General features: G+C 42.8%; 1 non-coding gene and 1 pseudogene across 1 annotated transcript; one reads left to right on the top strand and one right to left on the bottom strand.

Annotated features, from left to right (window-relative positions):
* Window positions 1-1776: 1776 nt before the first annotated feature.
* On the top strand, window positions 1777-3057 carry LOC131381933 (uncharacterized protein C9orf85-like; annotated as a pseudogene).
* Window positions 3058-12466: 9409 nt separating this feature from the next.
* On the bottom strand, window positions 12467-12528 carry LOC116459590 (U7 small nuclear RNA). Its single transcript, XR_004245627.1, has one exon. It is a non-coding gene; the product is annotated as a U7 small nuclear RNA (small nuclear RNA).
* Between the last annotated feature and the right edge of the window lie 1515 nt (window positions 12529-14043).

Here is a 14043-nt window from a genome sequence, read left to right as displayed (position 1 = left end):
GTTTGAAACCAGCCCTGTGGGTAACTTGGTGAGACGCTCTCTCTACAAAAAATAAAACATTAGCAAGGTATGGAAGTGCACACCAGTAGTCCCAGCTACCCGAGAGGCTGAGGCAAAAGGATCTCTTGAGCCTAGGGGGTCAAGGCTACAGTGAGCCATGTTCGCATCATATTCCAGCCTGGGTGACCCTGTCTCAAAAAAAAAAATAGCCTTTATTATTTTGAGTTATGTTCCTTCCACACTCAGGTTGTTGATAATCTTTACCACAAAGGGATGTTGAATTTTTTCACATACATTTTTCAGCGTTTATTAAAATGATCATATGTTTTTTGTCCTTGTTTTTTGAGACTGAGTCTTGCTCTGTGGCCCAGACTGGAGTGCAGTGGAGTGATCTTGGCTCACTGCAAGCTCTGCCTCCCCGATTCACGCCATTCTCCTGCCTCAGACTCCCGAGTAGCTGGGACTACAGGCACCCACCACCATGCCCGGCTAATTTTTTTATTTATAGTACAGTCGGGGTTTCACCTTGTTAGCCAAGATGGCCTCTACCTCCTGACCTCGTGATCTGCCCGCCTCGGCCTCCCAAAGTGCTGCAATTACAGGAATAAGCCATCACGCTGGCCTGTCCTTGTTTTTCTTAACGAGATGTATCCTGTTCATTGATTTGCATATGCTGAACCATCCTAGTGACACAATTATTTTTAAAAAGAGGGCCAGAGGCTGAGGCAGGAGAATCGCTTGAACCTGGAAGGCGAAGGTTGTAGTGAATCAAAATCGCGCCACTGCACTCCAGCATGGCAACAGAGCAAGACTCGTCTCAAAAAACAAAAATACACATACAAACACAAAATTAGCCGGGCTGGGCATGGTGGCGCATGCCTGTAATCCCAGTTACTTGGGAGGCTGAGACAGGAAAACTGTTTGAACCCAAGAGGCGAAGGCTGCGGTGAGCTAAGATCACGCCATTGCACTGCAGCGTGGGCAACAAGAGCGAAACTCCGTCTCAAAAAAAAAAAGTGGGACACAGAAAATGAGTAATTTTGGGATAATCTAATTCTACCACCTTCTGGTTCCCTTTGAACCAGGATGGTGTGTGGAAGCAATAAGACATAACACAAAAGAAGTTAAAAACCCTGTCATCAGCTGGGTGCAGTAGCTCAGGCCTGTAATGTAAGCACTTTGGGAGGCTGAGGCAGACGGATCACCTGAGGTCAGGAGTTCCAGACCAGCCTGGCCAACATGAGACCCCGTCTCAAAAATGTAATAAAATAAAAATGCAACAGAGATTGTGTCTGGACTGCAAAGTGTTAGATAGTTACTATCTAACACTTTACAGAAAAGGTTAGGCAATCCTTTATGTAAAAAGGTGACCAGGCGCAGTGGCTCCTGCCTGTAAACCCAGCACTTTGGGAGGCTGAGGCAGGCGGAACACAAGGTCAAGAAATCAAGACCATCCTGGCCAACACGGTGAAACCCCGTCTCTACTAAAAAAACAAAAATTAGCTGAGCACAGTGGTGTGCGCCTGTAGTCCCAACTACTTGGGAGGCTGAGGCAGGAGAATGGCTTGAACCCAGAAGGCAGAGGTTGCAATGAGCCAAGGTCGCGCCACTGCACTCCAGCCTGGTGACACAGCGAGACCGTCTCAAAAAAAAAAAAGTTAACATTTAGGATAGCTGGGTGAATATATCAATATCTCTATCATTCTTTGCAACTTTTTTACAACTCTTAAAATTATTCCAAAATAATTTTTCCCTAAAAAAATTGGTGGTTTTTTTTTGAGACAGAGTCTTGCTCTGTCGCCCACGCTGGAGCACAGTGGCACAATCTTGGCTCACTGCAACCTCTGCCTCCTGGGTTCAAGTGATTCTTGTGCCTCACCCTTCAAGTAGCTGGGATTACAGGTGCGCACCACCACGGCCAGCTAATTTTTCTATTTTTAGTAGAGATGGGGTTTTGTAATGTTGGCCAGGCTGGTCTCGAACCCTGGCCTCAGGTGATCCACCCGCCTCAGCCTCCCAAAGTGCTGGGATTACAGACGCAAGCCACCTCACCTGGCCAAAAAGGTTTTTTTCTTATATATTTTTTAAAAAATATTTTTTATGGAGACAGGGTCTCGCTACTTGGCCCAGGATGGTCTTGAACTCCCGAGCTCAAACAATCCTCCCACCTCAGCCTCCCAAAGTGTTGAGATTACAGGTGTGAGCCACCATGTCCCGGTTCAAAATGTTTTTTTATTAATTGGTAAGCCAACAGATTCAAGCACTTATCCTACCATACAGTATAAGTAGTTTGTAATTTTTGTAGAGACAGGTCTCACTATGTTACTCAGGCTGGTCTCGAACTCCTGGACTCAAGCAATCCTCCCACCTCTGCTGGGACTACTGGAGTAAGCCACCATGCCCAGCAGGGAACAATCTATGTAAATATTCCATGTAACAAATGAAAAATAAGTGACTTATATATATATATATTTTTTTTTTTTTGAGACAAGAGTTTCACTCTTGTTGTGCAGGCTGGAGTACAATGGTGGGATGGATCTCTGTGCATCGCAACTTCCGCCTCCTGGGTTCAAGAGATTCTCCTGCTTCTGCCTCCCAAGTAGCTGGGATTACAGGCATGTGCCACCACACTTGGCTAATTCTGTATGTTTAGTAGAGACTGAGTTTCTCCATCTTGGTCAGCCTGGTCTCAAACTCCTGACCTCAGGTGATCCGCCCACCTTGGCCGCCCAAAGCGCTGGGACTACACACATGAGCCACCGCGCCCAGCAGGAAATGACATATCTTTTCTAACAAGTTTTGTATTGGCATGTTATTGTGATTTTAATACGGATTTCCCTAAGCCTAATGAAGTAAAGGATCTTTTCACGTACTTATTTGCAACACATATACCTTCCTGAGTGAAATCTCATTCAAATCTTTTGTCCTTTTTTGAGACAGGGGTCTTACTCTGTCACTCAGGCTGGGGTGCAGTGGCATAATCATAGCTCACTGAAGCCTCAACCTCCTGGGGTCAAGCAATTGTCCAACCTCAGCCTCCCAAGCAACTGGGACTAAAGATTCCTACTATCCCGTTCGCCAATTTTTTTTTTTATTTATTTCTAGTAGAGACAAGGTCTCCCTATGTTTATGTTGCCTATGCTGGTCCTGAACTCCTGGGTGCAAGTAATCCTCCTGACTCAGCCTCCCAAAGTGCTGGGATTACAGGCATGAGCCACCATGCTCCACTTTTTGTCCATTTTGTTAAATGTGTTATTTCCTTATTTTTGTTTCAAAAGTTTGTGACAAGTCCTTCATCAGATGCAAAGATTTTCTCCCGATCTGTGGCTTGTCTTTCCATTCTCTGAACAATCTTTTGAAACCGTAAGTTTTCAGTTTTCCTAAAGTCCAGTTTATCCATTTGTTCTTTTATGGATCATGCCTTTGTTGCTACATCTAGGAAACCTCTGACTAAACCAATAGCATGGAGATTTTCTCCCGTATTTTCTTGTATAAACTTTAAGCTTGGGGTTTTCAGTCTATGACCCATTTTTTTGTTTTTATGAGTTATTTGCATATTGATATACAATAGTTCCCCTACTATTTATTGAAAAGGCCATGCTTTCCCCTCTACATTGCCTCTGACTCTCAAAAATTGGTTGTCGACATATAAGTGAGTTTATTTCTGGACTCTCCATTTTATTTCACTGTCTACCTTTACACCAATCCAAAACACTAGGCATGGCAACCAAGTGTTGGTGAGGATTTTACGCCAGCAGAACTGGAACTCTGCTGGCAGAAAAGCAAATGGTACAACCACTTTGGAGAACAGTTTAGCAATTCTTTTTTTTTTTTTTTTTTTGAGACGGGGTCTCATTCTGTCACCTAGGCTGAAGTGGACTGGAGCAATCTCTGCTCACTGCAACCTCCACCTCCCAGGGCTCAAGCAATCCTCCCATCTCAGCCTCCTGAGTGGCTGGGACTACAGGCACAGGCCACCACGTCTGGGGGATTTTTGTATAGACAAGGTTTTGCTGTGTTGTCTAGGCTTGTCTCAAATTCCTGGGCTCAAGCGATCTCCCCGCCCGCTTCGGCCTTCCAAAGTGCTAGGATTACAGGTGTGAGCCACCATGCCCCTACATCTGGCAATTTCTTTTTTCTTTTTTTTTTTTTTGAGATGGAGTCTTGCTCTGTTGCCCAGGCTAGAGTGCAATGGCATGATCTCCACTCACTGCAACGTCCGCCTCCCAGGTTCAAGCGATTCTCCTGCCTCAGCCTCCCAAGTAGCTAGGATTACAGGTGCCCACCAGCACGCCTGGCTAATTTTTTGTATTTTTAGTAGAAATGGGGTTTCATCATGTTAGCCAGGCTGGTCTCAAACTCCTGACCTCAAGTGATCTACCTGCCTTGGCCTCCCAAAGTGCTGGGATTACAGGCATGAGCCACCACACCCGGCCCAAAGTCCTGTCTATTAAAAAAAAAAAAAAAAAAAAAACAGGCACAGTGGCTCATGCCTGTAATCCCAGCACTTTGGGAGGTCGAGGCAGGCAGATCACCTGAGGTCAGGAGTTTGAGACCATCCTGGCCAACATGGTGAAACCCCGTCTCAACTAAAAATAGAAAAATTAGCTGGTCATGATGGCGGGTGCCTGTAATCCCAGCTACTCAGGAGGCTGAGGTGGGAAAATCACTTGAACCTGGGAGATGGAGGTTGCAGTGAGCCCAGATTGCGCCACTGCACTCCAGCCTGGGCAACAAAGGCAGAAACTCTGCCTTAAAAAAAAAAAAAAAAAAAAGACAATAAACAAATAATACACTCTAGTCAATGATATCCATTCCGAAGTGATTAAGAGTACCACTAATCATTTAATTCACTTTGAAAAGCATTAAAAAGTTAGATAAAATAATGGCTGGCTAAACAGATGTGATAAAACAAATAGAGCAACAAGGTAATAGAACATATGGATATTGACTGTACAACTCTCAACTTTTCTTCATGTGTGACCATTTTCATAATAAAGTATTGTGGGGAGGGATTTTGGCAGACAGAAAAGGAGTGGAGGCGGCGGCTTGGGGTGGTAGATGTGTTAAACAGGAGCTACAACAAAGATTTTTTTTAAAAAGTAAAATTATGGACTACTTGTGGCTATCCACTCACTGCACAGTAAGTATTATTATAAGAACATCTCTGGTTTAAAGACATTTCAGACAGAAACTACTTTATGCAGAAATGTCAGAGTAGAAGATAAACCAAAGTCAGGGAGTATGGCTGAAATCTTTGTGGAAAAAGTATGAAAAAGTAATGGCAGAGTGGGGGAACCAGGAACAAATGACTCAAAAGGCAAGAATATTTAAACTTGAAAACTGCCTGAGAATAGCCAGTGCTTTGTAAACGTGCACAATTTACAAAACCAAAGAAACACTTACCAACCCGATTAAAATATTAACAAACAAGAACTTGATGGGTGAAAGAATCTCACCAAATATTTCAAGCAGAATAGTTATTAATAATCGCATTTTGCTGTAGGGGGCAGTCTGGGGCTTATATATGTTTCTACATTATCATTCTGATACTGTTTCACCCATACATTTCTAACTATAAAGTCACTATTCATTGCCATATGTAAGGTAAATGCCAATGACTAATTTATTCACTTAGCTTTTTCAGCTTAAGTATTATATGACACAAATACTCTGTATTTCTCTTCAGTAGTATCTTTTTTATTCCTAAAAGGGATAGACAGACTACTTCTGAAAGCATAGCCAATACACATAATAGCCATTTAACAATAACAATATAGTAACACTAGTGCTAGCATATTTATGAAAATAAATTTTAATGAGAACTTTAAGTATTTTTTTTACCTTTATAAAATACCCTGAGTCAAGAAGAAAAATAATTTTCTTTGATAAACAATTCAATAAATATTTGATAAACAAAGCACCAAACATAAGAGTATAATAGGGAAGTTACCAGGCTGAGCTCTAGGAAGTGTCAAGAGGTCGGTACAGCTTGGGAAAAAAGAGGAAAAATCAAGATCAACTGGTAATTCTTAAGTTAAACAAGGTCAGTGCACCCTCCCCTGCAATAAACATTAGTGACATACACTAGGTCACATCTCAAGTTGAAAAATATCTTGCCAAGAAAAGTAGCATCACTACAGCTCTTCCTCTGGATCTCTTATCCATTCACATGGCTTATTACGAACTTAGCTGCTTTCACAGTGGAAAATGTGAAATTTTTCAAATGAATCCAAATTTTTTTTAATTAGAGCTGTCACCCAGAAAAAAATCGGAAATAATAATAAAGTAGGATTATTTATGCCCACCACCAAAGATAAACATTATTAACAGTCTACTAAGCCTGTTCTCATTAATGTTCAACAGTTTTGCTTTAATTTTACATATTTTTTTAGTTGATCAGGAAGCATACCTTTTCTAAGACATTTTATATCATAATTTTCAAATATTCTTATAATCACTTCATAATTGTGGAATGTTCACATAATTTTGTGGAATTTTCACATAAATTCACAAGAGAGTTGACACCTGAATACAATGTATATTCCACAATCTAATTAGCTAAAAAGGACATTACAGCTGGGCCCAGTGGCTCATGATTGTATTCCCAGCACTTTGGGAGGTCAAGGCAGGTGGATCACCTAAGGTCAGGAGTCTGAGACCAGCCTGGCCAACATGGCGAAACCTCGTTTCTACTGAAAATACAAAAATTTGCCAGGCATGGTGGCGCATGCCTATAATCCCAGCTACTTGGGAGGCTGAGGCAGGAGAATCACTTGAACCCAGGAGGCGGAGGTTGCAGTGAGCTGAGATCGCACCACTGCACTACAGCCTGGGCATCACAGTGAAACTGTCTCTCAAAAAAAAAAAAAAAAAAAAAAAGGCATTATGAGGACCACTGAAAAAATATAAGTATAGTCTGTAGATGTTCTGATTTTTTATAATTGTACTGTAATTATGTAAAAAGATCCTTGTTTTTTAAAAAACACTGAGGTATTCAGTGAAGAAGAACCTTATTCACAACTACTTGTCAAACGTTTCTGGGAATAAACTGTAGGGAAAGGAAGAGAACAGGATAAACTAGATGTGACAGAAATGTTAACATCTAGGGAATCTGAAAGAAGGGTATTCAGTAATTATTCATATTCCCATTGCAACTTTTCTGTAAGTCTCACAATGTACTTTTTTTTTTTTTAAATTGAGGTTCACTGTCAGGCCCAGTGGCTCACACCTATAATCCAGGCAGTTTGGGAAGCTGAGGTGGGCAGATCACTTGAGGTCAGGAATTCAAAACTGACTAACCTGGCCAACATAGTGAAACCCCTCTCTACTAAAAATACTAAAATTATCCGGGTGTGGTGATGTACAAGTGTAGTCCCAGCTACTCTGGAGGCTGAGGCAGGAGAATCACTTGGACCCAGGAGGCACAGGTTGCAGTGAGCTGAGATCAAGCCACTGCACTGCAGCCTGGGCAACAGAGTGAGACTCCATCTCCAAAAAAAAAAAAAAATTGCCGGGCGCGAGGTTAAAGGAGATTTAAGTAACTCATCTAATTAGTAAGTGCTAGACCCAGGACAAAAATCCTGGTTTATACGGATTCAAAAGAATTCTCACCACCTGGTGCAGTGGCTCACGCCTGTAATCCCAGCACTTTGGGAGGCGGAGCCGGGTGGATCACCTGAAGTCAGGAATTCAAGACCAGCCTGACCAACATGGTGAAACCCCGTCTCTACTAAACATACAAAAAATTAGCCAGGCGAGGTGGACGCAGAAGTTGCAGTGAGCCGACATCACAGCATTGCACTCCAGCCTGGACAACAAGAGCAAAACTCCGTCTCAAAAAATAAAAAAAATAAAAAATAAAAAACTCTCTTTCATCATGCAACCTGAATAGGTTATCTCAGAACACCTCTAACATAACACTGGACATTTAAAATTGAGTAATTAACATCTTACCGGCAGGGCGTAGTAACTCACGCCTGTAATCCCAGCACTTTGGGAGGCCAAGGTGGGCGGATCACCTGAGGTCAGAAGTTTGAAACCAGCCTGGCCAACACGGCGAAACCCTGTCTCTACCAAAAATATAAAAATTAGCCAGGCGTGGTGATATGTGCCTGCAATCCCAGCTACTCCGGAGGCTGAGGCAGGAGAATCGCTTGGACCCGGGAGGCAGAGGTTGCAATGAGCTGAGAATGCGCCACTGCACTCCAGCCTGGGTGACAGAGCAAGGCTCCATCTCAAAAAAAAAGAAAGAAAAAAAATTACCAAATAAAGCCACTTTTTATGACCCCAATTTAAGATTAGTTTCTTAGCAAATACTTCCCAGAATAGGATTAATGAATAAATAAACATGAATAATTTTCCTAATGCATACTAGTGTTTAAAAGAAAAAAATTTAAAAGGGCCAGGTGCAGTGGCTCACGCCTGTAATCCCAACACCTTGGGAGGCCAAGGGGGGACAGATCACTTGAGGTCAGGAGTTTGAGACCAGCCTGGCCAACATGGTGAAACTTCATCTCTACTAAAAACGCAAAAAACTTAGCCAGGCATGGTGGCTCACGCCTGTAATCCCAGCTACTGGGGAGGATAAGACAGGAGAATCGCTTGAACCCCAGAGGCGGAGGTTACAATGAGCCAAGATAGAGTAACTGCACTCTAGACTGGGCTACAGAGCAAGACTGTCTCAAAAAAAAAAAAAAGGGTCAGGTGCGGTGGCTCACGCCTATAATCACAGCACCTTTGAAGGCTAAGGGGGCAGTCACTTGGGCTCAGGTGTTGGAGACCAGGCTGGGCAACATGGTGAACCCTGCCTCTATTAAAAATACAAAAATTAACTGGGGGTGGAGGCAGGCGCCTGTAATCCCAGCTACTTGAGAGGCTGAGGCAGGAGAATCGCTTTAACCCAGGAGGCAGAGGTTGCAGTGAGCTGAGATGGCACCATTGCACTCCAGCCTGGGCGACAGAAGGAGACTCCATCTCAAAGAAACAAAAAAAATTAGGCAGGCATGATGTTGCCTGCCTGTAGTCCCAGCTACTTGGAAGCCTGAGGCAAAAGAATCAGTTGAACCCGAGAAGTGGAGGTCGGAGTGAGCCGAGATTGGCCACTGCACTCCAGTCTGGGCGACAGAGTCCGTCTCAAAAAAAAAAAAAAAAAAGACCATTCATTAAGCAAACTTTTTCCTAAGTAAATTGAACTATAAAGGAGGACCTAGCCTAAAACTTCCAAATTTTTCCATCACTGGCCTAGATCAGTTTGTGAATAAATTCCTATCAGAGTAAGTGTATTTAGGACCAAGCACTGAGTAGCAGAGATATCTGTCTGTTAATACCAGCAGAATACTACACTAACTTCATACTGAAAAATGCAACGCAACACTTAAATCTCCTCACTATGTCCCTTAACATCAACAGGGCACTTGGGTATAAATGAGTGATTGTAAGAAGCACTTTTAATTAACTATCATAGTCAAATCAATCTGCAAGTAAGACAAATTGGATATAGTTTACTTACTTGCATACTGCCTGTGAAAAAGGGTTTGCCAATCTAGTCAATAACATGTATATAATGCTTAATTTTGCACCAGGTACTGTGCTTAGCACTTGACTTATCTCACTTCACTTAAAATAATAATATAACCAAATTGAGGAGGGAGTATTTAACATTAAAAATTTTATTCAAATGGGTCTTTGTTTTTTTGAGACAGAGTCTCGCTCTGTCGCCCAGGCTTGAATGCAGTGGTATGATCTTCGCTCACTGCAACCTCTGCCTCCCAGGTTCAAGCAATTCTCCCTGCCTCAGCCTCCCGAGTAGCTGGCATTACAGGCACCCACTACCACGCCTGGCTAATTTTTGCATTTTTTTTTTTTTAGTAGAGACAGGGTTTCACCATGTTGGCCAGTCTGGTCTCGAACTCCTGATCTCAGGTGATCTGTCCACCTCGGCCTCCCAAAGTGCTGGAATTACAGGCATGAGCCACGGCGCCCAGCCTCAAGTGGATCCTGATCATTAAAAGCCATTCTAAGATTCAAGCACTCTTCCTTGTGCTTTGAAGAAAAGGCAGGTTTTTGTTTTCTTGTTGAGCCAAGGTCTTACTCTGTCACCCAGGCTGGAGTGCAGTAGCACCATCATAAGTGATCCTCCCACCTCAGCCGCCCAAGTACCTGGCACTACAAATGGAAGCCATCATGCCCAGCTACTTTTTAAACTTTTTGTAAAGACAAGGTCCTCACTATGTCGCCCAGGCTGCTCTTAATTCCTGGGCTCAAGCAATCTCTTGCCTCAGCCTCCCAAAGTGTTGAGATTACAGACATGAGCCACTATGCCCAGCAAAGGCAGCTTTTTAAAGTCTATTGTTAAATTCAGGTATTTTACTACTTCAGACTATTAGTTCTCCATCTACCTTGGATTTTCATATTTCATTCCAAGGACACACTTAAATTAACAGAAGGGAGAAGGGAGAGGAGATGATGATGAAGCAGCAGGGAAGGAGGATGAGGGGAAGCAGAGGAAGGTGAAAGGGGAGAGGAGGAGGAGGAATAGGAGGAAGAGGAGGAAGAGGAGGAAGAGGAGGAGGAAGAGGAGGAGGAAGAGGAGGAGGAGGAGGAGGAGGAGGAAGAGGAGGAGGAGGAGGAGGCAGCGGCGGCAGCAGAGGTGGCGGCGGCGGTGGTGGTGGTGGTGGTGGTGGCAGTGGCAGCCTAATAGCTAAGAGGTACCTGGAAAAGGTTAGCATTAAAGAGTTCTCATGGAACAACATCCAATTGTACCTGAATCAAGTAAAATACTTCTTCCTATTCTTCATTACCTACTTTATTTATTTATTTATTTATTTATTTATTTATTTATTTATTTTTTAGGAAGGAGTCTCGCTTTGTCGCCCAGGCTGGAGGGCAGTGGCGTGATCTGGGCTCACTGCAACCTCTGCCTTCTGAGTTCAAGCGATTCTCCTGCCTTAGCCTCCTGAGAAGCTAGGATTACAGGCGCACGCCACCACGCCCAGCTAATTTTTGTATTTTCTTAGTAGAGGCGGGGTTTCACAATGTTGGCCAGGCTGGTCTCAAACTCCTGAACTCAAGTGATCCACCCACCTTGGCCTCCCAAAGTGCTGGGATTACAGGCGTGACCCACCGCACCTGGCCATCACCTACTGTTTAAACACAGGGTCCAAAATCCTAAAGTTTCCTACAAAGGAAAATATTAAATCATATGCTCTCCCTTAATTTCCTTAATTCTAAACAAAGCAAACAAGAGTTCCACAAAAACTTACCTGTACCACTTGTTTCTGTGGTTGCGTTGATTGTGCTGCTGAAATCTGTGGTTTTTCCCGAGCACCTCGACAATGGTCACTGCTCACTGAAGTCATCATATACAGTATATACAAAATAATGTATGTACAAAATAGAAAATCTGCAAGAAAGGAAGGATGGTAAGCAAAACAATTATAGTAAAAGACAAGCATGTACTTCAGAGAAAACAAGGACATTTACAATAAAAGATAAAAGCTCTCTGGAATACAAATTCTCAAGAAGTAGCCCTTGAGGATTTTACATTTTGCTGGTATGTTAAACCAATTCGACTACTGCAATCTAAGTGTATGGTTTACGAGCTTAGCAATTCTAAACCAAAATCTCAAGTACCACCAATTTTAACCAGCAACCATTTTATCACTACATGTAGTCACTGTACATGAAGTGCTATCTGCCTCTTACTACTTGCAGTTGGTATCTGAACCCCAAAACAACATTGCATCCAGCCAAGATTTTACCTGCCAATAACCCAATTTAAAATGTGTCAAGAAACAAGCTATGCCTAAAAGCAAAAGTCACCTGTAAATAATAAATCTTAAAGAAACAATTGTGTGACCGGGCGCGGTGGCTCACGCTTGTAATCTCAGCAATTCACGAGGCTGAGGCAGGCGGATCATGAGGTCAGGAGATCGAGACCATCCTGGCTAACACAATGAAACCCCGTCTCTCCTAAAAATACAAAAAAGTTAGCCAGGAGTGGTGGCGGGCATCTGTAGTCCCAGCTACTCAGGAGGCTGAGGCAGGAGAATGGCGTGAACCTGGGAGGCAGACGTTGCAGTCAGCCAAGGTCGCACCACTGCACTCTGGCCTTGGCGACACAGCGAGACTCCATCTCAAAAAAAAAAAAAAAAATTGTGCATATAATTTTCTTTGATTTGTTGAACAAATATTTATTGACTAGCCACTAAGTGTCAAGCACATAATTATGTCATCAAAACATGATTCTAAGCTGGGCACGGTGGCATGCACCTGCAATCCCAGCTATTTTGAGGCTAAGATGGGAAGACTGCTTGAGCCCAAGAGTTTGAGACCAGCCTAGACAACATTGTTAGAACAACTCCACCTCAATTTAAAAAAAAAAAAAAAATTATAACAATAAGATTCCTACTTCCTACCCTTTAGGGATAGCGATTACAATTTTTTTTTTTTGGACAGAAGAGCCGGGAATTTTCCGATAAAGACCAGAAAACCTGCTAGACAAATTCTAAAAGAGCTGTAACACTATAATTGTTTTTTTGTTTAATTTTAAAAAGACAGAAAGCATCGGTGAGGATGTACAAAAACTAGAACCCTTGTGCACTACTGATGGGAATTTAAAGTGGTACAACCATCATTAAAAGAATGGTGGTTCCTTAAAAAACAAATCAAAAACTCAATTACCATATGATCCAGCAATTCCAATTCTGGGTAGGCACCAAAAACAAATCTCAAAGCAGAGTCTCAAAACAGATGCTTGTACTTCCATGTTAAAAGTGCCACTATTGGCCGGGCATGGTCGCTCACGCCTGTAATCCCAGCACTTTGGGAGGCCAAGGCGGGAGGATCACAAGGTCAGGAGATCAAGACCATCCTGGTTAACACGGTAAAACCCCGTCTCTACTAAAAATACAAAAAATTAGCCAGGCGTAGTGGCAGGCGACTGTAGTCCCAGCTACTCAGGAGGCTGAGGCAGGAGAATGGCGTGAACCCGGGAAGTGGAGCTTGCAGTGATCGTGCCACTGCACTCCAGCCTGGGCAACAGAGCAAGACTCCATCTCAAAAAAAATAAATAAATAAATAAATAAAAAATAAAAAATAAAAAAGCGCCATTATTCATAATAGCCAAAAAGTAGAAGATACCCAAGTGTCCATCAACAGATGAATGGATAAGCAAAATGTGACATATATATACAATGGAAAATTATTCAGCCTTAAGAAGGGAAGATATTCTAACACATGCTACCACATGGATGCACCTCAAAGACATTATGCTAAGTGAAATAAGCCAGTCAAAAAAGGACAAGGCTGGGGTGCAGTGGCTCACACCTGTAATCCCAGCACTTTGGGAGGAGGAGGCAGAGGTAGACTGATTACAAGGTCAGGAGTTCAAGACCAGCCTGGCCAACATGGTGAAACCCCGTCTCTACTAAAAATACAAAAATTAGCCAGGCATGGTGGCGCACACCTGTAATCCCAGCAACTCGGGAAGCTGAAGCAGGAGAATTGCTTGAACCCAGGAGGCAGAGGTTGCAGTGAGCCAAGGTAGTGCCACTGCACTCCAGCCTGGGCGACAAGAGCAAAACTCTCGGGGCGAGGGGTAAAAAAAAACGGACAAATACTATATGACTCTACTTATACAAGTTACTTAGAAAAGTCAAATTCATAGAAACAAGCAGAATGGTAGTTACCAGAGGCTGGGGGTAGGGGAAGAACGGGGAGTTACTGTATCACAGGTATGGAGTTTCTGTTTGGGAGGATAAAAAGGTTTGGAAGATGGATGGCAGAGGTGGTTGCACGACAATGTAAATGTACTTAATGTCAGAGAACTGTATATGTAACAATGGTTACAATAAACTTTATGTTATGTACATTTTACTACACACACACACACACACACACACACACACACACACGCACAGAAAAACATGTAGCAATGCCTTAAAAGTTAAATTTCCAAAATGGAATTCTCCACAGAGGAAATATACCCATCAATCAGAAACAAACTGTTTATGCAAACAATTCCACTCTTACGAAGCTCCT

Source organism: Hylobates moloch, unplaced genomic scaffold (assembly GCF_009828535.3).
Source record: "Hylobates moloch isolate HMO894 unplaced genomic scaffold, HMol_V3 SCAFFOLD_19, whole genome shotgun sequence".
Classification (NCBI taxonomy): Eukaryota; Metazoa; Chordata; class Mammalia; order Primates; family Hylobatidae; genus Hylobates; species Hylobates moloch.
Note: the sequence above shows the minus strand (reverse complement) of the source record. Positions and strands in the feature narration are given on the sequence as shown.